This window comes from Myotis lucifugus, unplaced genomic scaffold (assembly GCF_000147115.1).
Source record: "Myotis lucifugus unplaced genomic scaffold, Myoluc2.0 scaffold_796, whole genome shotgun sequence".
Lineage (NCBI taxonomy): Eukaryota > Metazoa > Chordata > Mammalia > Chiroptera > Vespertilionidae > Myotis > Myotis lucifugus.
Genome location: NW_005871844.1, coordinates 250,350 through 276,208, shown reverse-complemented (window position 1 = coordinate 276,208; position 25,859 = coordinate 250,350). Strand labels below are relative to the sequence as shown.

General features: G+C 42.3%; 1 protein-coding gene across 6 annotated transcripts in view; it reads left to right on the top strand.

The window, feature by feature from the left end:
* The first annotated feature begins 8,560 nt into the window (after positions 1-8,560).
* The window catches only part of MARK3 (microtubule affinity regulating kinase 3), a 71,405-nt gene continuing 54,106 nt past the window's right edge, over positions 8,561-25,859 (top strand). For 2 of the 6 annotated variants that reach the window (XM_023747130.1, XM_023747127.1), the window contains exons 1-2: positions 8,565-8,659; positions 17,879-17,932. The gene's annotated coding sequence lies outside the window, so the exon portion shown is untranslated. Of the gene's footprint in view, positions 8,660-17,878; positions 17,933-23,299; positions 23,321-25,859 lie in introns of those variants that run through there. The other 4 variants (XM_023747124.1, XM_023747131.1, XM_023747133.1 and 1 more) reach the window with 4 other exon arrangements.

Genomic DNA, 25,859 nt, shown 5'->3' with positions numbered 1-25,859 from the left:
TGATTAGTTCCACATGAGAGAAGAGGAAGAGGACAGATAGATTTGGGCTCCTTTCTAAGCTAATTTAAAATTTTTTTTTAAAGAACAAGAAACATTAATTACTTGGGAATTCTTTTGCTTTCCCATTTCTTTAGATGTAGTATATAGTATATTGATTGTTTGAATAATCTTTTGCCTTTAAAAATGGGTAGTGTTGTTCTGGTTTAGTAATATCTGCCACCATAGTAAAAATGGTTTTAAAAGTCATGTAAAGTAAGCACATGATACTTGCAAATCAATAGTGCTGTTGTGTTAATAAATTTATCCTCAAGAAGTTTCTTATCTCTCCAAATACTTTCCTCATAGCTTATGTTTGATGGGCTATGGTGGAGGAAGGCATGTGCTTTCCTGCCTTGTGTGATATCGGCTTTCTGCTCAACCATTTTGCGTATTTATCAAAAATACTTCTATGAAAACTACTAAATTAACTCCCTCCTAATGTTCTACCTAGGCAGTACACAGCCTGTTGCTTCTTGCATTTAGATTTTGTACCTGCTTTTTCTCTTCCCCAAATACATTTCAGCCTTTTGTGTCGGAATCACTTCTGAGAAGTAGTTGATGGACTCCCTTTCCCCAGGCATGGACCCCTGATAAAATTCCTGATACATAATAGTAATTTCCCTTGGCAGTGTACTTGACCATGTCTGGATCTTAGTGCTCATAGATTCAACACGTACTGTTTAATGAACGTCGTCTTCCAGTGTGTACTGGTGCCATAGTTTATCTCGTCAGTGGGCATTATTGGGTGGTTTCTGATATTTTGCTATTACAACATGTGCAGTGGAAATTCTATAACATAACTCTCTGCACCCTTGTTAAGAGTGTTTTTGTAGGATAAATTCCTAGGAGTGGCAATCCTGTGTCAAAGGGGATTAATGTTTAGCATTGTAGTAGGCATTTGGTTTTGAGAAAATGTCATATTATTTTATTAACCTACCAAAATGAATAAAGGTGTCCATTTTTCTACACTCTTGCTAACACTGGGCTGTTGATTATTTTTGTCTATAGGAAGGTGGTGAGATCAGTGTGTTGTGGGGAGCTCTTCTTGTCCCCTCCAGGTGCTGGTGGGAGTGGGTTTCTTGCAATATCATAAGAAAAGGAATTTTCTGAGATTCACACCAGAGAATGAGATACTGTAGAAAGCTTTGTTTCTGTGGAATTGCACCCCTGAGTTTCCAAGGTCCCACCATGGAGGAAGTGTAGCTGTAACTCCAGCAGAGCTGGGATTAAGGCCGTTGCCCAGAGTTCCCGTTCCATGTTGGGACACAGTCCAGTCCAACTTCACGCTAGCTTGGTTTGTGTTGCCTACTGTGGTTCATCAGTTCATTGCATGTGGGGTCCATCCTCAGGGCCACATGGCTATGGAGGGTACATGGGCGAATGCAAGGAAGCAGGAGCAAAGCCAAAGTAACCAGAGAGCCAAGAAACTCCAAGAGCCAAGAAGAGCGAGAATTTCTTTTATCTTGGGATTATGTATCCCCAAATTTTCAAAGACCTCCATTGGCCCTGCCCACTCTAGCCAATGATCTCTGTTCCCTGTGTCACCCTGACCCTACTGCACATGCACCCATCTTCATTTTGTCCAGTCCCTTCTCCCAGTGATCTATGGGAAGTGGACCCATGGTTCCCTGGGGAGTGTGAAATGCAGCTTCCTAGTGAAGCTGCCCGAAATGGCCATGCTTATAATGCCTGTCTCCCCGCTTGCTCCTTTCCTATTATTAACAACTAGGGGCCCGGTGCACGAAGATTCATGCACTGGGGGGGGGGGGGGGGAGTCCCTCAGCCTGACCTACACCCTCTCCAATCCGGGAGTTTCTGTCTTTGCAATCATATGAGCGGATTGTCTGAGACCCCCAACCCAGTTTGATTTGTTGCTCACAGAATAATAGAGGCTTTTTTTTTTCTTTGTTCCATTGGTGGAGATTTCCTGGAAGTTTTAGGATATCTTCCCTTTCCTAGACACTCTGATTTTACTTATGTCTCTCACCTATGCTTTCCCTCCATCCCCAACTGCAACAGTAACGTGTTCCAGGCTCACTTTGCTCTAGTGCAGTGGTTCTCAACCTTCCTAATGCCATGACCCTTTAATACAGTTCCTCATGTTGTGACCCAACCATAAAATTATTTTCGTTGCTACTTCATAACTGTAATGTTGCTACTGTTATGAATCGTAATATAAATATCTGATATGCAGGATGTATTTAGGTGACCCCTGTGAAAGGGTCGTTCGACCCCCAAAGGGGTCGCGACCCACAGGTTGAGAGCCGCTGCTCTAGTGTCTAGGACAGCCGTGGGCAAACTACGGCCCGCGGGCCGGATCTGGCCTGTTTGAAATGAATAAAACTAAAAAAAAAAAGAGACCGTACCCTTTTATGTAATGATGTTTACTTTGAATTTATATTAGTTCACACAAACACTCCATCCATGCTTTTGTTCCGGCCCTCCGGTCCAGTTTAAGAACCCATTGTGGCCCTCGAGTCAAAAAGTTTGCCCACCCCTGGTCTAGGAGATCCGTCTGCCACCAGAACTACGATTCCCAGCATTCCTAGTGCTCCCTGTGCTCTGGGCTTCTGCTTCCGGTCCTGGGGCTGCCACCAGAACTACGATTCCCAAAATTCCTGGTGCTCCTCACACTCTGGGTTTTCCCAGACCGAGGGAGCCATGTCCCCCCAAGCCTCCAGCTCTCCTGCTCTGCTCTCCGTCTGGTGACCAAGGGAGGAACGTCCCCCCCAAGGGAGCGACTGAGGGAGACATGTCCCCCCAAGCTGCCTGCTCTCCCATTCTGCTCTGTGTATGCAAATTGCCTGTCATCTTTGTTGGGTGAATTTGCATACTCATTGGCTGGTGGGCGTGGCTTGACCATAGCAGAGGGATGGTTAATTTGCATGTTTCTCTTTTATTATATAGGATTTATTATATAGGATATAGGATAACTAGCTAATTACAAAGGTATCAAATGGATTATAGCTCCAAGTAAGTGGGAAAGGGAGACAGATGGTGATTAGAGAGTGAGAAACTAAAAATTAAGATCACAAAGGGTTTTCAGATATCAGTAGTTCCAAAGACTAGAGTATAACAATGTAAGTGGTTAATTTATGTGACTTTTTGTTTGTTTCTAGAAGCTTCTTAGACTCTTCTCATTTATCTTTGCTGTTCAGGAATTTCACAGGGAGGTGCCCCGGAGTTGGTCTTCATTCATTGTTCTTGGTGCTCGTAGGACCCTTTCAATGTAGAGATTCTTGTTTTTCAGTCCTGGAGAATTGTCTCAGTTTATTATTTAAAAATCTTCATTTTGGAACTCTTGATCTTTTTGTTGTTATTTGATCTGTTTTCCATTCTGTGTTTTTATTTTACTTTCTAGGAGATGTTTTTAATTTTATCGTCCAGTCTTACATGATCATATTCATGCTTCCCTCTTATCCCAGCTCTTTCTTGTTCTCTGATTATTTGTCTTCGTAGCATCCAGTTCTTTCTAACTCCCTGAGTGTAGTGACAGGTTTATTCTTTCTCTCTCTCTCTCTCTCTCTCTTTTTTTTAGGTAGATTTTTGCTCCCTGCATTGTTTCTCTTTTCTCTGGGGTTCTTCTTGGTGTCTCTCTTACATACAGACATTTTCTTTGTAATCTGTTAATCTCTGGTTGGTTGTTTGTATTTCCATGTGTAGGGTATGTTTATCCACAAAGCTTTCCTGTTGGGAGTTGTTTAATGCTTTTATTGGAGGACCCCAGGTTCATTAGATAGCCTTTGGCTCTCTTCTCTGGGAACATTCAGTTTCTCTAGATAAGACTCTTCATGTACTTATAGCTGTATCTGTCGTGTGTGTGGGCTCTGGGTCATTGAAAGCAAAAATGCTTTCCTGAATGAGCTTATCCAGTGTAACTTCAGGAATAATACTGATTATAATAAAGCCCCTGTATTTCTTCGGGAGGGAGGGAAGGAAAAAAGTGGGGGAGGGAGGATCCTATGTTCTGCTTGGAAGGAGCCGGTGGTCCCACCCATAAGTGGCAGTGCGACACTTCATTCCGCCTTTTTCATCTCCTCACTACTCTTCTCTGCTGGGACCTTGAGTCCAGAGCCTTGTTATCTTTTCCACAGAGTACATTTCTAGCCTCTTAAGAACCTGTAGTTATTGATTGGTTTGGGGAGCAGCAGCCATTCTGTATATAGACTTTTAACCTTGGAATGAGCTCATCAGCTCCCACATCACCTTTGGTTCCCCAGGACCTCCAGGTCTGTAACCCTGACTTGTGCTGGCAGATCACATTGTTTCTGGCTATTTGTTTCCTCTGTGGTCTCTTTCAGAAAGTTATTGAAGTATCTTTCCTACTGTTGTCTTCTCAACTTATTACTGTGCTTTTTTATGCTATCTGCCTTTACTGTCTGTCCTCCACATTTAACTGCAAGTGTCCTGTTTTCTACCCTAGAGAAGGCACCAGAGTGGGTGGGAGGAAGGATTAGAATTTAAACCAGCCGAAACCGGTTTGGCTCGGTGGATAGAGCATCGGCCTGCGGACTGAAGGGTCCCAGGTTCGATTCTGGTCAAGGGCATGTACCTGGGTTGCGGGCACATCCCCAGTGGGAGATGTGCAGGAGGCAGCTGGTCGATGTTTCTCTCTCATTGATGTTTCTAACTCTCTATCTCTCTCCCTTCCTCTCTGTAAGAAATCAATAAAATATATTTTTAAAAAAAAGAATTTAAACCAATCACCTTTAGCCTCTTAGTGCTCAATAAGTATTTGTTGTTGATTCTAAGAATGATAAAATTATAATTCTTCATCCTGGGATGTCTGAACTTCTTGAAATTTTACATGAATGGCTATATATATTTTTTTTAATATATATTTTTTAATCCTCACCCAAGGGTATTTTTCCATTGACTTTTAGAGAGAGTGGAAGGGAGAGGGAGAGAAAGAGAGAGAAACATTGATGTGAGAGAGACACATAGATTGATTGCCTCCTGCAAGTACCCTGACCAGGGTGCACCCTGACCAGGGTCGGGGATCGAGCCTGCAACCGAGGTATGTTCCCTCGATCAGAATCGAAGCTGGGACCTTTCATCCTGTGCACTGACACTCTATATCCCAGTGATGGCGAACCTTTTGAGCTCGGCGTGTCAGCATTTTGAAAAACCCTAACTTAACTCTGGTGCCGTGTCACATATAGAAATTTTTTTTATATTTGCAACCATAGTAAAACAAAGATTTATATTTTTGATATTTATTTTATATATTTAAATGCCATTTAACAAAGAAAAATCAACCAAAAAAATGAGTTTGTGCCAAAACCGGTTTGGCTCAGTGGATAGAGCGTCGGCCTGCGGACTGAAAGGTCCCAGGTTCGATTCCGGTCAAGGGCATGTGCCTGGGTTGCGGGCACATCCCCAGTGGGAGATGTGCAGGAGGCAGCTGGTCGATGTTTCTCTCTCATCGATGTTTCTAACTCTCTATCTCTCTCCCTTCCTCTCTGTAAAAAATCAATAAAATATATTAAAAAAAAAATGAGTTTGCGTGTCACCTCTGACACGCGTGTCATAGGTTAGCCATCACTGCTCTATCCAGTGAGCCAAACTGTCTAGGGCAGCGGTTCTCAACCTGTGGGTTGCGACCCCTTTGGGGATCGAACGACCCTTTCACAGGGGTTGCCTAAATACATTCTGCATATCAGGTATTTACATTACAATTCATAACAGTAACAAAATTACAGTTATGAAGTAGCAACGAAAATAATTTTATGGTTGGGGGTCACCACAACATGAGGAACTGTATTAAAGGGTCGCAGCATTAGGAAGGTTGAGAATCACTGGTCTAGGGTAATAGTAATACATTTTAGTCACAACAATTTTTTTAGTCTGTGAAGAATACATTACCTTTAGAGAAAGTTTGGAGATTTGAGAGGGAACAAATCCCAGTCATAATTCCCTGAATACCATTGTTATCTTTGTATATTCTCCATATTTATATGTATGTTTTCTCAACATACTTTGGGTCGCAATTTTGTATCCTGGCTTTCCCCCCTCACAATTTTATTGCTGCATAACCATTAAAACTAAATGTCAGTTGTTTTGTGCAGCTCCATTGATTAACAACAGTTCTCAAACTTTTTTTGTTGTTAATCCTCACCTGAGGATAATTTTTCCATTAATTTTTAGAGAGAGTGGAAGGGAAGGGGAGAGACAGAAGAGAGAGAAACATCAATGTGAGAGAGACACATTGATTGGTTGCCTCCCACACCGCCCTGACTGAGGTACATGCCCTTGACTGGAATTAAACCCAAGACCCTTCAGTCCATGGGCCAACAACCTAACCATTGAGCCAAAATGGCTAAGGCTGTTCTCAAACCTTTTTGTCTCAGAATTCCTTTAAATTTTTAAAATTGATAGCTCTCACCCTGGCCAGGTGACTCAGTTGACTGCAGGTTCGATCCACGAGGCATGTACGGGAGACAGACAATCGATGTTTCTCTCTCTCTCTTTCTGTCTCTCTTTTCCCCCCTCCCCCACATCTCTCTCTAAAAATCAATAAAAACATATCTGCGGGTGAGGATAAAAACATGGAGAACTTGTTTATATGGGTTATATTTATTGATACTGCAGTAGAAGTTAACACTAAGGAACTTAAAATATATATTAATTCATTTAAAATAACCTATTACATATTAATATAAGTAATGTATTTTTATGAAAAAATGACTCTTTTCCAAAACAAATTATTGAGAAGAGTAATACTTTTAATTATTTGCAAATCTCTTTAATGTCTGCTTAATAGAAGATTGCTAGGTTTTCATATCTGCTTCTGCATTCGAACTACTTCAGTATGTTGTTTTGGTTAAAGTGTATGAAGAAACCTGATCTTCCACAGACAGACACGTGGCTGGAAAAGAGAGGAATGTTCTAATACCCTTTCAAGTGCTCGCAGGCATTTTTCTCTGACTGTCTACTGAAACTCAACAAGTAGTAATTTCTTGGGGTGGGGAGGGCAGTGCTTAATCGAATGTTTATTCAAAACAACTATAGTGATTGACAAAGAGTTACTACCCAGACAGTTTGCTTCATTTGGAAGTTAACAGTGGCAGATTTGGAAGCGGGCAGAGGGTGGAAGAGCCTTCGTGTTCTGATCGCAGATGTGACTGAAAAGCATCAAGACAGTTGGTGGTAGCGCATTTAGTACAACCCGGAGGTCAGGACTTTACAGTTCACATGCAGAAAAGGAAAAACTCAAATAAACACAATTCCTACAAATTGACAGTCTGTCAATTACACTATTGCGACTCTTTTAAAAAATATGTAAAATTTACCATTTTAACAATTTTTATGTGTACAGGTCAGTGGCATTAAGTACATTTGCATTGTCGCGCAATTACCATCATTATCTGTCTCCAGAACAGATACAGTTGATCTCATTATTTGCAAATTCCATATTTGCACACTCACCCACTACCTGAAATGTATTTGTGGTCCCCAAATCAGTACCCAGTGCTTTTGCAGTCATTTACGGACGTGCACAGAGCAGTGAAAAGTTTGAACTGCTGGATGTGCATTCCCCAGTCAAGGTCAGCAAGGTGACACTCTGCCTTGTTTCAACTTTCATACTCTAAACAAATGCCCTTTCTGTGGTTTGTTTAGTCCATTTCTTTTTCACATTTTTGTTGATGATTTTGCTGTTTTTTAAAAAAAAAAAAAAAAAATATATATATATATATATATATATATACATACATACATACACACACACACACACACACACACACACACAGACACACACTGGAGGGGGTTCCCTCATAGTCCGGGAGCCCTCAGGGGCAGGAGGTGACCCGGTGATCAGGGGAAGGCAATGCCCCATCACACCTCTGCTGCTGCCACTGCCGGCAGGGCAAGCCTCGGCCGGCCCTGGTTACCTGAGCCTGAGTCTTTATTGAAATATAAAATATCTTAGAAAAGTGCTTAAATCATAAGTATACAGCTTGATGAAATATCACAAAGTAATTGTGTTTGTATCATCCTGATCCAAAGTATACTAAGGGCAAAAATATGCTATGACTTGAACCCCAGCAGCCTTTTTTCTACCTCCTCCTCATCTTTTCACTGTTCTTCCTCCCCAAGGTAACAGCTGTGCTGACTCTAACACCAGAGAGGAGGGTTTCTTTCTAACATTATGCTAATGGAATCATACAGTGTATCATTTGTGTCTGTCTCTTTTACTCCACTTGATGCTTGTGACATTCCTCCATGTTGTGTATTGATAGGCTTTAATTAGAATTTTTATATTGTAGTCTCCTGTTCTAGTTGTTTGGCTTGGTCTTTATGCTGTGGACTGAATTGCATTCCCCAAAACTCGTATGTTAAAGCCTTAACCAGTGTGGCAGTTTTGGAGAAGGGGCCTTTGTAAAAGTCATTAGGTTAACCTAATTACAGGTTACTATGGTAGAGCCCTGATCCAGTCGGGTTTGTGTCCTGATAAGAAGAGCCACTAGAGCGCTTGCTTTCTCTCTCCGCCATGTAAGGACACATTGAGGAAGCGGCCGTGTGCAAGCCATGAGGAGCATCCTCACCAGGAGCTGATCATGCTGGCACCCTGAGCTCAGCGTCCCAGCTTCCCAGACTGTGGGAAATACATTTCCACTGGGTAAGCTACCTGCTCTGTAGTATCTTTTATGGCCGCCCAGGCTGAGGTATGTGCAGTTCTTCCAGGCTACTGTGTCTTGAAGGTCTTGGGTCTTTTTTTGTCGTGCTCTGTCAGTGGTGGTGGGTGCACCTGTTGGGAGCTGTACGGATCTTTTGACCAGTAGTGAATTGACAGGGTTTTTCTCCAGGGGTGTGTGCTATGAGTTTGTTGGGCCCTTTTGGTTTAGGAATGTTGGGGGGAAGCCCTTATCATGCATGAGCTTATTTCTATTTTGTAATTTTCCACTGTGTGTCTGGCATCAGGGTGAATCAGTGGAATTTCCAGAACTTCACACAAGTGGCAGGGAGTCTCCTCTTCCTCACGTAGTGAACTCCTTTTTGCTGTGCGCCACACCCCACCCCACCCCCGAAAAACCATCTCTACAACCTGGGAATGAGTGGACGCTCTCTCTCCAGTCTCAGTCTTCCTGAGAAGCGATGCATCACAGTTGCCTCCTGTTTTGGTGGCCTCAAGGGCTGAGCTGTTCTACAGGCCCCAGCTCAGGTTATTTTGGTAGCTGAGCCATCCCAACAGGGAGCTGAAAGGAAGAGGGGATTAGGAGCTTCCTCCTGAGGCTTCAGTGACACACACACACACACACACGCACACACACGCACACTGTTTCACATTGAGGACACTTGCTTTTGATAAAATGACTTCAGTTTGATTTAGTCAAATGCCACATATTTGAGCTCCTGATTTTGCCTTAGCTATTACTTGAATAGCACTACTTGAAAATGAAAATGTGTAAGAACAGCCCTAACCGGTTTTGGCTCAGTGGATAGAGCGTCAGCCTGTGGACTGAAGGGTCCCAGGTTCGATTCCGGTCAAGGGCATGTACCTTGGTTTCGGGCTCATCACCAGTAGAGGGTGTGCAGGAGGCAGCTGATTGATGTTTCTCTCTCATCAATGTTTCTAACTCTCTATCCCTCTTCCTTCCTCTCTGTAAAAAATCAATGAAAATATATTTAAAAAAAAACGTGTAAGAACAGAATCGGAATAGAATCTTTGGTGGTATATTTCAGTGGAATTGAATATGTTCATAATGTTGCATAATCATCACCATCACCACCATCTTATCTCCAGAACTTTTTTCATCTTGTAAACCTGAAACTGTCTTCATTCCCCCTCCCCCCTGCTCCGGGTACCTGCCACCTACTTTCTGTCTCTATGATTTTCAATATTCTAGGTATCTCATATGAGTGGAATCATACTGTATTTGTCCTTTTGTGACTGGCTTATTTCACTTAGCATAATGTCCTCAAGGTCTATTGATGTTATAGCATCTGCCAGAATTTTCTTCCTTTTTAAGGCTGAGTAATATTCCATTGTATGGATAATTCCACATTAGACTTATCCATTTGCTCCTCAAAGGAAACTTGGATGACTTCCACATCCTAGCTATTGTGAATAATGCTAATCATGGGTGTATAAATATTTATTTAACTCTCTGCTTTCAATTCTTCAGGGTTTATAGCCTGAAGTGGAATTGCTGGATCCCATGGTAATTGTTTTTAGTTTTTTGAGGAGCTCTGTACAATTTTCTACAATGGCTGTACTATTTTGCATTCTTTTTTTTTTTTTTTTATATTTTATTGATTTTTTACAGAGAGGAAGGGAGAGAGATAGATAGTTAGAAACATCGATGGGAGAGAAACATCGATTAGCTGCCTCCTGCACATCTCCCACTGGGGATGTGCCCGCAACCCAGGTACATGCCCTTGACCGGAATCGAACCTGGGACCTTTCAGTCCGCAGGCCGACGCTCTATCCACTGAGCCAAACCGGTTTCGGCTATTTTGCATTCTTACCAAAAGTACACGAGTGTTCCATTTGCTGCACATCCTTGCCAAGGCTTATTTTATTGATGGATTTTTGATAGTTGCCATCCTGATGTGTGTGCAGTGTTATCTGGTAGTTTTTTGTTTTTGTTTGTTTTGTTTGTTTTTGGTATAGCAAAGGTGGAAATTTATTGAAGAACAAGTACAGACTCCCATGTGGGGAAAGGGAAAGAGTCCCACAGCACAGACTCCCACATGGGGCAGGGAAAGAGTCCCCTGCCTGGTAGTTTTGAGTTGCGTTTCCCTAATGACAAGCGATGTTGAGCATCTTTTCCAGGTGCTTACTGACCTCTGCACATCTTTACCCATTTTTGAATTAGGTTCTTTTTGTTGTTGAGTTTTAGAAGTTCTGTATATATTGTAGATATTCATCCCTTATCAGATGTATGATTTGCAAATATTTTCTCCCATTCTGTGGGTTGTCTTTTTACTCCGCTGATACTTTTTTTGTGTGTCTGACCTTATTTATTTGTTACTCTTAGAAAAATCTTACTTTTGATTGGACTCAGGTGTGGAGGTAAAATCTCTCAGAAGACAGCCTCTGTCTCCTGGCAATCGGTTCCAGGTGTCTCATTGTCCTCCTTCATTCTCCTAATTACACAGCCAGCACATTCTCTGGCCTCTTTTCTTTTTTTAAAATATATTTTAATTGAATTTTAGAGAGGGGAGAGGGAGCAAGAGATAGAAACATCAATGATGAGAGAGAATCATTGATAGGCTGCTTCCTGCACATCCCCTACTAGGGATCGAGCCTGAAACCCAGGCATGTGTCCTTGACTAGAATCGAACCTGGTACCCTTCAGTCCACAAGCCAAGGCTCTATCCCCTGAGCCAAACCAGCTAGGGCTGGCCTCTTTCTTATTTCTCTTCCATGATGCTTCTTCAGAGCAATATGCTAGTGTTTGTGTTGCAGGACACATGGAGTGACAAGATGCTGAATCTTGGGTGCTTTGGTCTGAGGTTGTTTACCTTCTTTGTTTAGGGGCTTTCTCACAACATATTGGTGAACATTATCTTCTTTAGAGAGATTGAAAGGTTTGCGGCTTGTGCCAGCTCTTTTGGGCTTCAGGCGATGAGACAAAGTGGTATCAGTGAGACCAGGGATATCTTTCTTTCCTCTTTTTACAATGACCAGGTTGAGAGCACTGAGATTGCATCTACAGTGCAACCCCAAACAGATTTGCGCCTCCTTTATCCAGTTCTCCAGGAATGCCCTTTCCTCCGTAGCAGGTAGACATGGGTCAAGACACCCTTCTTCATGCAGTAACCTTGTTGGCAGTTCCCATCACTGTTAAGCCACATAAGCCTTCCACTCTTCACCCAGATTGTCAGCACCAACTTCTGTGCCACACGCTTTTCATAAAAGGTACGAAGTTTGTGTTTATCATCTGCTTCGGTGAGTTTTTGATAGTCAGTGGCTAGGAAAAAGATATTCAGCTTCATCCAGAAGTAGCCGACTGTGATAAAGAGCTGGATATTGTCTTTTGATGCACAAAATTTAAAATTTTTCATCAAGTTCAATTTGTCTTTTTTCCTTTTGTTACTTGTACCTTTGGTGTCATATCCAAGTGATCATTGCCAAATCTAATGTGAAGCATTTGCCCTGTTTTCTTCTAGGAGTTTGATAGGTGTAGGTCTTACATTTATAATTATTGATCCTCTTTGAGCTAATTTTTGTATATGATGTTAGCTAAGAATCCAATTTCACTCTTTTGCATATGGATGTTTGTTTTTCTCAGCACCATTTCTAGAATGTTATTTTGAAATGAATTGTTCAGTTATTTTTGCACTTATCAGTTTATTTGTAATATGGCAAATATCTAGATATAACCCACATTTGGGGTCACCAATAATCTTAAGAGTAGAAAGGGGACTAAAATTTTTTATAACTGTTGACATAGAGACTCTTTGAGCATTTTTCCCAGACTTTGGCTGCAACCCCTTTCTTCACTGGTACTTCTTATTAGGTCTCTTTTCTGAAGGATGCACAGTAGGAAACACAGCCTCACCGATATGGGGCAAGAGCATTTGTTGTCATGGATCTTAGGTGCAAAGCAGAGCTATGTTCCCCAGTTCATGGCAAAGTCTCCCTCTTATGTTTCCTTCTATCATCTTCTGGATGCCCATAGTTTCTAGAAATCCTATATAATAAAAGCCTAATGTGCTAAGTGTCCAGTCGTCTCATTGTCTGTTCAACCAATAAAAGCATAATATGCTAATGATATGCTAAGGCTGTTCAACCGCTCACTATGATGTGCACTGACCACCAGGAGGCAGACACTCCGACTGGTAGGTTAGCTTGCTGCTGGGATCCAGCCGATTGGGACTGAGACAGGCTGGGCATGCCCTGGAGCCCTCCCGCAGTCCCTCCCCGGCTGGCCAACCTCCTATGTCCCTCCCCGGCCCTGATCATGCACCGGTGGGGTCCCTTGGCCTGGCCTGCACCCTCTCGCAATCCAGGACCCCTCGGGGGATGTTGGAGAGCTGGTTTTGGCCTGATCCCGCAGGCCAGGCCGAGGGACCCCACTGGTACACGAATTCGTGCACCGGGTCTCTAGTCACTTTATAAGAGAAATGACAAACTGACCAGATGAGGATGGTGATGTAGGTGTACTTAGTCAGTTATCTATATACTAGAGGCCTGGTGCACAAATTTGTGCACGGGTGGGGCCCCTTGCCCTGGCTGGTGATAGGGGCAATTGGGGCCGTCTCGCCCATTCTCGATTGGGGCTGATTGGGGCCAGCTGACCCAGGGGAGGGACTGCAGGAGGTTGGCCGGCTGCGGGAGGTTGGCTGTAGGAGCGCACTGACCACTAGGGGGCAGCTCCTGCATTCAGCATCTATCCCCTGGTGGTCAGTGCACATCATAGTGACCAGTTGACCAGTCATAACAGTCGCTTAGGCTTTTATATATCCTTCTATATAATAAAAGGCTAATATGCAAATTGTCCCCTCAAGAGTTCAACCACTTGCTATGACGTTTGCTGACCACCAGGGAGTGGTGCGGAATGAAGGAAGGCCCTGGCCGGTAGCCAGCAGCCAGGGGAAGGAAGGCCCCGGCTGGCAGCCGAAAATCCCCTATGGGCCCTGATCTCCAGCCAGGCCTAGGGACCCTACCCATGCCTGAATTTCGTGCACTGGGCCTCTAGTATAGATATAAAAGCTTAAGCGACTGTTCGACCATTCATCCAGTAGCTATGTTAAGCGGTGACCACTAGGGGGCACACGCTCTGACGAATATAGGAGGGAGCCCGATTCCTTGTGGAATCAGCCGTGGGTTAGGTTGCTGCTGGGGCACTGTTGGCCCCGAATCTGCTTCACCCACACCCCAGACCCAGAGATCAGATTTGGCCCAATCCCCATAGGCCAGGCCGAGGGACCCCACCAGTGCATGAATCTGTGCACCAGGCCTCTAGTTTAAGATAAGAGATGCATAGTAACTAGAAGATATAGTTGGTGTGTGTGTGTGTGTGTGTGTGTGTGTGTCTGTCTGTCTGTGTCTGTCTTGGTGTCTTGTTTTTAGACTGCCTGGGGTGCACTCATCCCTTTTGACCCATTTGTTGCCTTTGTTTGTTTCATTTGGTTAGTCTACAGATTGGTCTGGAACTACGTAGTCTCTTTTCCTTCTTTAACTGCCTAAAGGGCTTTTCTATTAAACACACACACACACACACACACACACACACACAAAACTATAGTTGGCATCAGTATTAGCTTCAGGTGTACAACATAGTGCAGTGGTTCTCAACCTGTGGGTCTCGACCTCTTTGGCGGACAAACGACCCTTTCACGGGTTGCATAAGACCATCCTGCATATCAGATATTTACATGACGATTCATAATAATAGCAACATTACAGTTATGAAGTAGCAACAAAAATAATTTTGTGGTTGGGTCACAACATGAGGAACTGTATTTGAAGGGCCAGAAGGTTGAGAACCACTGACATAGTGGTTCCACATTACCTTCCCATGTGATTAGCACACTAAGTCTAGTAACCATTTTCCACTGTGCAGTGATCTCCCTATTATTGACTGTATTCCCCTTAACTTTTTTCACCCATCCCTTCACTTCCTACCCACCTACCCCAGCAACCATCAGTTTGTTCTTTGTTTCTATGAGTTGGGTTTTGTTTGTTCACTTGTTTTGATTTTTTTTTTAGCTTCACATATGAGTGAAATCATGCAGTATTTGTCTTTCTCTGTTTGACTCATTTCCACTTAGCATAATACCCTCCAGATCCTATCCATGCTGTTGCAAATTTCATTCTTTTTTATTGCTGAGTAATATTCCAGTCCCTGTGTGTGTGTGCGTACGTGTGCGCGTGTGTGTAATCACATCTTCTTTATCCATTCATCTGTTGATGGACATCTAAGTTACTTCCATATTCTGGCTATTGTAAATAGTGCTGCAGTGAATATAGGGGTGCATATATTTTCTATCTTTTTAATGAAATGTTTTGCCCTGGCAGGGTAGCTCAGTTGGTTAGAGTGTCCTCCTAATACACCAAGGTTTCAGGTTCAGTCTCCAGTCAGGGCACATAACAGGAATCAGCCAAAGAATGCATAAATAAATGGAACAGCAAGTTGATCTCTTTCTCAGTGTCAAATCAATTAATAAAATAGTTTTAAAATTTTTGTTAAGTTTTCATATTCAACAGCAACCTGTTTGTTCCCACTGTGTGCAAGGCATTCTGGGCTGTATAAACCTATAAAAGCTGTGGTTCCTGCCCTTGCATCGCAGAGTCCGATATAACTATAATGTTAGTAAATAGTAAATAGATTTGCCGCATTGCCGTACATTTTGAGAAGTGTTTTCATTGTGTAATCTCTCTTGTTAATTTTTGGTTTGTGAGATCTTTTTTCCTTGTCTATAGATGTCTTCATTTAAACTGTTATAATAGTACCCTTATTTGCACAAAGTCCCTGTTTTCAATTTTAAGATATTTATTAAAAAATCTTATTATAATGCTAAACTAGGTTTTGAGGTTTGTTTACTTGCTTTTTTTTTAAATTAAATCTTTATTGTTCAGATTATTACAGTTGTTCCTCTTTTCCCCCCCATAGCTCCCCTCCACCCGGTTCCCACCACCCCCCCACTGTCCTCATCCATAGGTGCATGATTTTTGTCCAGTCTCTTCCCGCATCCCCCACACCCTTCCCCCCCAAGAATAGTCAGTCCACTCCCTTTCTATGCCCCTGATTCTATTATAATCACCAGTTTATTCTGTTCATCAGATTATTTATTCACTTGATTTTTAGATTCACTTGTTGATAGATGTGTATTTGTTGTTCATAATTTGTATCTTTACCTTTTTCTTCTTCTTCCTCTTCTTAAAGGATACCTTTCAGCGTTTTATATAATGCTGGTTTAGTGCTGATGAACTCCTTTAGCTTTTCCTTATCTGTGAAGCTCTTTATCTGACCTTCAATTCTGAATGATAGCTTTGCTGGATAAAGTAATCTTGGTTGTAGGTTCTTGGTATTCATCACTTTGAATATTTCTTGCCACTCCCTTCTGGCCTGCAAAGTTTCTGTTGAGAAATCAGCTGACAGTCGTATGGGTACTCCCTTGTAGGTAACTGAGTCTCTTTCTCTTGCTGCTTTTAAGATTCTCTCTTTGTCTTTTGCTCTTGGCATTTTAATTATGATGTGTCTTGGTGTGGTCCTCTTTGGATTTCTTTTGTTTGGGGTTCTCTGCGCTTCCTGGACTTTTAAGTCTATTTCTTTCACCAGGTAGGGGAAGTTTTCTGTCATTATTTCTTCAAATAGATTTTCAATATCTTGCCCTCTCTCTTCTTCTGGCACCCCTATAATTCAGATGTTGGTACGCTTGAAGCTGTCCCAGAGGCTCCGTACACTATCTTCGTATTTTCGGATTCTTTTTTCATTTTGCTTTTCCGGTTGGGTGTTTTTTACTTCTTCGTATTTCAAATCTCTGACTTGATTCTTGCAATCCTCTAGTTTGCTGTTGGGAGTCTGTATAATATTCTTTATTTCAGTCAGTGTATGCTTAATTTCTAGTTGGTCCTTTATCACAACCTCGAGGGTCTCACTAGATTTCTTGAGGGTCTCATTAGTTTATCGGCGGTTTCTAGAAAATTCTTGAAAAATCTTAAAAGTGTGGTTTTGAACTCTATATCCAGTAGTTTGCTTTCCTCCATTTCTGTCATTTGTGTCCTGTTTCTTTGTCTCCGCATTTTTTTTATGCTTCACTGTGTCGATAGAGTGGCTTTCTGTGCTAGGTGTCCTATAGGGCCCAGTGGCTGAGCCTCCCCAATTACCTGAGGTAGACACTCTTGGTGCACCCCTTTGTGGGCTTTGTGCACAGTCTTGTTGTAGTTAAGCCTTGATTGTTGTAGGTAACACTGGGAGGGATTGACCTCCAGGCCAATTGGCTGTGAGAATCAGCTGTGTCTGCAGTGGGAGAACTTCTGTGCTGGAGACACCCCTCCGGGGCAAGACTTGCTTCAATGGGGCTTTGGTGCTCACAGAGTCTGCCCCCTGAGTGTGTCTTTTTTGGATCCAAGGAGCTGCAATCTGGATGGTCCCACTCTGACCACTGGGCACACTGGCTCCTGGATCTCTAAGGAGGTGCTAATCTAGCCTCTGCCTCAGGCTATCCAGCAGGAGCCAGCTGTGAAGCAATGCAAGTTGCCCTGGGCCCTGGGGCCAGCTGCAGTTTGTTAGGTAATTATCAGATTGCAAAGGGCCAGGCCTTTCATATGCAAAAGCCTCCATGCATGGCGGGGTCCCAGGGGATCAACAGGGCAGAGCAAGCAGTTATGGCTGCTCTCAGTCCTGCCCTCAGAGGCCCCGCTTCTCAGTGTCCCGGCAATCGCTGCAAGCACCCCGGAGAGAAAGCTGCCCTCGAGTTCCAACCGATGCCAGACAGTCCAGTTTCTCCCGTATGAGTCTGGGTCCCCAGAGACTCTCCCGGAACTGGAGCTCAGAGCTTGAGACTCCCTCCCGATTGAAAAAGACAACCGTGTCCTCAGCCGCCAGCCCTCTCCGCATGCGCCTCCGTACCTCTGTACTTTACTTCCGCACCGCACCTTCTCTGAGTCTCGGTATGCTTTTCTCTTTCCTTCTAGTTGTAGAATTTCCACTCAGCCAGCCTTCCTGTGGTTCTGGATGATGTCCGTTCCGTCTTTTAGTTGTATTTTTGAAGTGGTTATGCGAGGGAGCAATCTCCGGTGTTGACCTATGCCGCCATCTTGGTTTCTCTGTTTACTTGCTTTTTAACATTACTACATGTCTGGGCACTTATAAAATTATTACCAGTTTGTAAGTACCAAATTCTTAAAACCCACAAATTTTATTAATTTATTTTTTTCTAGGTTGCAATAAAAATAATTGACAAAACTCAGTTGAATCCAACAAGTCTACAAAAGGTAAGATTGGTCCAGTATCCAGTACTTTTTAAATGATTTTCAGTGCTAATTGCCATCTAATTTGCCTCTTAAATACCTCTACTGGTATTTTACTTACTGTGTTTAGTACAGTAAAGCTTTATATTCCTCAAAAGAATGCAACTTACATGTAGCATTGTGTAAATGTAGTATTAATTGGATTTTTTTCCTTCAGTTGAAGATAATGCTTTTTAATGTTCTTAGTAGCAAACTGAAGGCTGTACTTTTAAATTGAATGTTCTAAATAATGATTAGAATAGAGTTTTTAAAAATAATACAGAACCACGTATTATATAATTCATTTTTAGTCAGCATTATACACTGTGTAACTAATACATAGAACTTCAAAGTCAGCATTTTGGTTTTATTAAACTCACACGAGGTCAAATTAAGGAGTGTGGATTAATTCATATAAAAGGAATACTGAATGGTAGTTGGAAAAACATGTCTGTAATACACTGTTGCCATTTGTGTCACCTAGTAACCCAGGAGTTCTCAGCCTGGTGCACATTAGACTCATCTGGGCCTCTTCAAAGGCCTGATGACTGGCCCACAGGAGAAATTGAATCACTGGGCGTAGGCATTTCACTGGTGCATTCTGCAAATGATTGATGATCTTTATAATGAGATCTAGTATTTTTATTGGTTTTTGTTTTTTGTTTTAATTGATTTCAGAGAGGAAGGAAGAGGGAAAGAGAGATAGAAACATCCATGATGAGAGAGAATCATGGATCGGCCGCCTCCCGCAAGTCCCCCACTGGGGATGGAGCCCACAACCCGGGCATCTGCCCTTGACCGGAATCGAACCCAGGACCCTTCACTTCGAAGGCCAATGCTCTATCCACTGAGTTAAACCGGCCAGGGCTATTTTTCGTTTTGAAAAGGCTTTTTATATATTGTATTTGATTTCTAGATTTGGCCTAGGGAGGTGGGGGATACAGAGACATTGCACTAGACAAGAAGTCCTGAATTTTACTCTTGGCTGTGACAGCCAAATATGTAACTTAACCATGAGCAGGTCACTTAATTTTTCTGGACCTCAGCCTTGTTATCTTTAAAATGGAGATAATTTCATCTTCTCAGGATGGATTATTAATGAAATAATGGGTATTATAAAAGCTTTGTAAACGGCAAAGCATTGCACATTTAAGATACTGTAAGTATAATGCTCTGTGTATGTTCCTAACGTATTCCTGATGGTTATTTTCCATTTATGTCATGAGAATTTTTAAGCCTTGTTCATGTGTGTGAGGTGGGGAGGGAGGTAGACTTTACCTTGCACTAAAAATGGTATTTAAACATGTGGTTCTGAAAGGCATAGTGGGCCTTAAGGATTCTCAAGGTGGCCCTGGAACAGATTCAAAAATTCCAGTCCTTTGTTCTGAAGATGAAATTGTATTTATGTCCTTAAACTTTTATTTCTTTATATAGATAAGGACTTTTGGTACTAACTAAAACTAAGCATAGAAACAAGTTTACTGAGTATTCGTGTTCAGAATTCAAATGGTGTTACAAATCTCCCACTGTCCTTGTAGGTAACTGGAATTCTAGCAGTTTTCTATTGAGAATTTAAAATACGTTTTTAATGGTTTTTAGAGAGGAAGGGAGAGGGAGAGAGAGAGAGAAACATCAACTGGTTGCCTTTGGCCCACCCCCCACTGGGGATCGAGCCCTAAACCCAGGCATGTGCCCTGGGAATTGAACCAGTGACCTCTTGGTGTACCGGATGACACTAAACCCCCTGAGCCACACTGGCCAGGGCTCTAGGGGAGAATTTTATCATAATACTTTCTTGAGCTGGTTATAATTTTTCCTTCTTTCTCGCTTGCTTTTTTCATTATTCTTGGCTATAGTTTTTAATTGCTATTCTATTATTATTATTATTATTATTATTATTATTGTTTGTCCTATCATTATCAGTTTAGTACATGATAAGTTGCCTGATTAGCCTGATAGTGTGATTATGCAGATTTGCATCACCATTAATTTTGGCACATAATCTAATAGGTGAGACTTTGAGATTGTTTGTCATGTAGTTCAAGTATGAGCCATCCACAAAAGACTTATCGGTTCAAGTTAGATAAATTGGTAAGTGTAATTTTCTGTTTATAGGGCAGTGTTTTATTTATTTATAAACATTTTTAAATTTATTTCAGAGAGGGAGAGGGAGATAGAAACATCAATGATGAGAGAGACTCATTGATCAGCTGCCTCCTGCGCATCCCACACTGGGAACTGATCCTGCAGCCCAAGCATGTGCCCTGACCAGGAATCAAACCATGACCTCTTGGATCATAGGTCGACGTTCAACCACTAAGCCACGCCGGCTGGGTGGGCATTGTTTTAAATCGTGTGTATAAGTTTGTATTCTTTTCTTATAAATTAGAAGCATTCTATATTTCTTTCAAATTCTTCACTGAGTTCATTTTCCATGGGAAAATAGTAGGGTGGAGTGGACCTGGCATATTTGACACCCCCCCCCTTTTTTTTTTTTAAATTCTCACCCTAGGGTGTGTTTATTGATTTGAGAGAGACAGACAGAAAGACAGACAGACAGACACATCAGCATGAGAGAGACACATCGAATGGTTGCCTCTCGTATGTGCCCCAACTGGGGACCAAACCCGCAACCTAGGGATGTGCCCTGACTGGGAATCGAATCCAAGACCATTCAGTGCATGGGACAATGCCCCAACCAACAGAACCACATTGGCCAGGGCACATCTTTGGCCTTTCTTAAAAATATATATTTTTATTGATTTCAGAGAGGAAGGGAGAGGGAGAGAGAGAGAAACATCAATAATGAGAGAGAATCATTGATCGGCTGCCTCCTGCACACCCCACACTGGGGATCGAGCCCACAACCTGGGCCTGTGCCCTGATCAGGAATCGAACTGTGACCTCCTGGTTCACAGCTTGATGCTCAACCACTGAGCCACGCTGGCTGGGCTCTTTGGCCTTTTAATAGTAGTTCTCTCAGTACCAATCACACATAAGAACAGCTCTCTTTATATTGTGCTTTTAAGCCCTGGTGCATGGAGCACAGCCTTAGAAGCTAACAGTCACTTTAAGGAACACTGCCATCAACAATATGTAATTTTTTTTATCCTGCCACTACCCAAAAATGTGGACTGGCTTATTAAGGCAGCTTTTGAACACAGGTGTTAAAATCGTGTCAGTTGCAAAGTATTCACAATATTCAGGCTGACACATTGATTTAATAAGTATGAGATTCTAGTAAGGTATATTTTTCTCCATTGGAAAATTTCCACTTATCACTGTCTTTTAGGGCAACCTTTAAAGATCTCTATAATTTTGTATACATATGGTTTTGAAACAGCATGAATAATAAAAAGTCTCCTTCCTGGTTTTGCAAAGTCACTTTTAGCTTTGATTTGGTTATGTGCAGGTAATCTTGCTGGGTCTGGTCCTTATTAAATCTGAATCTATCATTAAGAAGTAAGTAAGGGCTCATTTTTTAAAAAATATATTTTATTGATTTTTTACAGAGAGGAAGGGAGAGGGATAGAGAGTTAGAAACATCGATGAGAGAGAAACATCAATCAGCTGCCTCCTGCACACTCCCTACTGGGTATGTGCCTGCAACCAAGGTACATGCCCTTGACCGGAATCAAACCTGGGGCCCTTGAGTCCGCAGGCCGACACTCTATCCACTGAGCCAAACCGGTTTCGGCAGGGCTCATTTTTTTTTTTTTTAATATTTTTATTGATTTTTTTACAGAGAGGAAGGGAGAGGGATAGAGAGCTAGAAACATCGATGAGAGAGAAACATCGATCAGCTGCCTCCTGCACACCCCCACCGGGGATGTGCCCACAACCAAGGTACATGCCCTTGACCAGAATCGAACCTGGCACCATTCAGTCCGCAGGCCGACGCTCCATCCACTGAGCCAACCCGGTCAGGGCAGGGCTCATTTTTTAAAAGTGTAGCTTACCTTTTTAAAAATACTAGACTTTATTAAGACATGCCAGTACGCTAAGTGTAATCCATCTAAAGTTATGAACATTCCTTTCCATCTTGGAGTGGACCGTTGTTAACATGAAGAGAGGGAGCATAAGTATGGTTAGGAACACAGTGAAGCCATGTTGAATGGATTCACACCAGGCTTCAACTCGGCCTTGCTGTGACAAGTCACTTAACCTCCCTGGGTCTTAGTTTTTTCATTTGTAAGATGGAAATAATAAAGTACCTCATAGGGCCGTAGTGAGAATTAAATAAATTAACATTCAAAACCCCTTGGAAGAGCTGAGGATAGTACGTGGCACAGGATAAGGACTGTTTGCCATTATTGTGCATCCTGCTGAAAATTAGGTTTTTGTTGTCTTGGTTTTGGGGAGTGGGAGATGTTTTTGTTTGTTTACAGTTTTCCCCTCATGGGAAATAAGTAAAGCTTAAAATTGAGTGGTAGATTCTAGCCAGGTCTCTTTTGTGGGACATGATTGCTGTAGACTACTTCTGATATCTGCTAATATTTGAGCATTTATTATATACTGAGCACTGTTCTAAGTGTATTACCCATATTAACTTATTGTATTAGTTTGCTCAAGCTGCTATAACAAAATACCATAGACTGGCTGGCTTAAACAACAGACATTTATTTATTTTGCACACTTGTAGAGGCTGAGAAGTCCCAGATCAGGATGCCAACATGGTTGGGTTCTGGTGAGAGTTCTCTTTCTGTTGCTGCCTTCCCACCATGTCTAGGGCTGGGGGTGCACAGCACCAGTGCACGCGAGCATACTCTGGTATCTCTACTGTAAGGGCACTGAGCCCATCATGAGGGCCTATCCTCATGGTCTCATCTAAACCTACTCAATTCCCAAATGGCCCATCTCCAAATACCATCACCTTGTGGGTTAGGGTTTTAACATGTGAATTTGTGGGGAACAAAATACATTCTTTGTATTCATTTGATCTTTCCAGTTTCATGAGGTTGTAAAGTTCTATTATTCAGGAAATAGATGCCAGGGAGATAAACTAACCTGCCCAAAGTCCCCTAACTGATAAGTGATGGGTACCCGGGCAGTCATTCTTTGATAGGTATAGTTGACATTGAGTCAAGCATTGATGAATTCTAAATGAAACATGTTTGCCACAGTTCAGACCATAGAGCACTTGTGCTAAGCACTATCCTGGCATCACTATTGTATATGAATGCATAGGAATTCATTGTCATTAATACTAGAGCCTGTGCCTCCCATGCTCTTACACATATAGGCCTTAAGCTTTTTCACAGTAGCTGGTCTGATAGGTATTTTTTTTCTTCATACTCTGTTTCTTCAGTATTATTACCGTGCTGCTTTCCAGTGAGGAGACAGCCTGAGAAGTGGGTGTAGTCCAGCTCTCCGGTCAGTAAGTGATGGAACAAAGATGCAGATATTGGTCTGACTGAAACATGGGCTCTTTTCATCCTATTGTGCCACCTTACTGTAACTAAATTGCCCTCATTCAGGGTTTATAAAATCTTGGATAGGAACTAACCTGAGGTTTTCCTTTGTAGTAGCTATAAAGAAGGTAGTTAAGCCCACCCACCTGGTGTGGCTCAGTGGTTGAGTGTCGACCTATGAACCAGGAGGTCACAGTTCGGTTCCCGGTCAGGGCACATGCCCAGGTTGCGTGCTTTATTCCCAGCAGGAGGCAGCCGATAAATGATTCTCTCTCATCATTGATGTTTCTATCTCTCCCTCTCCCTTCCTCTCTGAAATAAAAAAAATTTTTTTTTTTTAAATAAAATGGTTAATAGTTTCAAGTTTGGAGGAATATTTCAGGTACTTAAGAGAAGCAGGCCTGGGGGAGGGGGAGAAGAAAAGGGGGGGTGAGAGGGAGGAAGATATAGGAGTGTTAAATGGTGATGGAAAGAGACTTGACTTGAGGTGGTGAACACATAATACAGTGTACAGGTGATGTGTTGTGGAATTGTGCACCTGAAACCTCTGTATAATTTTGTTAACCAGCGTCATTTCAATAAATTCAATTTAAAAAATAGAGAAGCAGACCTTGTACCCCACCTCCCCTTCCAAAAATTGCATGAGCCATGCTTTTATGCAGGTGTGTTTATTTATGCACTCATTAATTTAACAAACACTTATTATTAAACACCTGCTATATGCCAGGCACTGTTCTAAGCACTGTGGATACAACATTGAACCAAATGGAAGTTTTTGCTTTAATGGAATTGACATCTGGAAAGGGTCCCCAGACCCAGCACCAGCATGTGTGTGGAGGCCTCCCCACACCAACAAGCAATTTTCCAATGCCAGCCAGGGTGTCTGATAATTCAACTCAATTCTGACCCGATCTACCCGGAGGTAGAATCAGATTTGGCAGGTAAAGGGTTCAGTCCCATAACACTGCCCTCCACCTCAGATGGCTGTGCTTCTACTGACCAGCTACACATTGTGGGTTCCAACGATCCCTTTCTGGGCTCACAGAACTCAAGAAATCCTGTTTACCCACCAGGTTACTGATTTATTGCAAAGGATGGTAAAAGATAGGATATCAACAGTGAGATGAAAAGATACATAGGACTGCTGACTCTGAACCCACGTGGTTTGCAGTAAGTTTTACCTCCGCCTTGAAGGATCTAAATATTTTCACCAAGTAACAAAGAAGGGAAAGACCTTTGCGGCTGTCACTGCAGTGTTGACACTGGCGTTCTCAGTGTTGGTGCACACGTAGGCTGAGCAGCAGAGGCAGTGGGGGCTACGCAGGCCTGGGGGGTTATGCAGAGCAGTATGGGGCCCTGAACTAGAGGACTGTGAGCTGGAGGTTATGTCGGCCAGGCCAGGAGCCTTGAGTGCCTCAGCCCTTCTAAGGAACGGCCATCTGTGGAGTAAAATTGTCAGTGATTCCCTAGCCTTCCTCTGGGTTCATATGACTGAGATTTCGTTGTTCAGTGTTCTTGGTGGCAGAAACTCAAATGTCAACATACTGTGACACGATGAATTTACTGTAGGATTGACACGATGAATCCTTGTGTCAACACTGCAGTAATTAAGTGGTTTCTTAAACTGGAACCATTTAATTAAAAACAAATTTGTAACATGTAATGAAATAATTGATTTTTTAAATGTATATTACGGTAGCTGGTTAGTTAGCCAGCTTTAAACACATTAGGAATGCAGGCCGCTCCTTACTATGCCATCTTTTCCAGCGTCAGATGCTCTATTTATTAGCTTTTTTTCTTTTCATTTGCTCTAGTATCGATCTTTTATTTTTAATTATTTATTTATTTTTAAAATATATTTTATTGATTTTTTACAGAGAGGAAGGGAGAGGGATAGAGAGCTAGAAACATCGATGAGAGAGAAACATCGATCAGCTGCCTCCTGCACACCCCCCACTGGGGATGTGCCCGCAACCACAGTACATGCCCTTGACCGGAATCAAACCTGGGATCCTTCAGTCCACAGGCCGACGCTCTATCCACTGAGCCAAACCGGCTAGGGCCGATCTGTCTTTTAGAAACTTAATCAACACTGTTCTCTATTCTGCCATATGGAGTTATAGAGGTTAAATCTACTACTGCAAACATAGCAAGCTTATTTTGGCTCTTGGTTCAGTCTCCTGAGTAAATACTTCGCTTCTTGGGCCAGCCCCAGGAATAATTGCCTTGAACATAGGCCTAGTTTATTTCATGCGTATTGTTGATTTTTTTTTCTTACCTGAATTTATTTGATTTGTGTTAATACTGGTTTTCTGCCATAATTCCAGTCTATTGGGGTATTTTTAAAATAATGAGTCTTTGTATTAGGTATCACTTCTAGTTCAATGCTGTATAAATTGGACAAGGAAATTCATCAAGTTAAACTATCTGACCAGGCCCTTTAGTGGAGAATACACCCTTTAGTTGATCCTGCTGGCCCAGTAGTAAAGCATTTTTCGAGT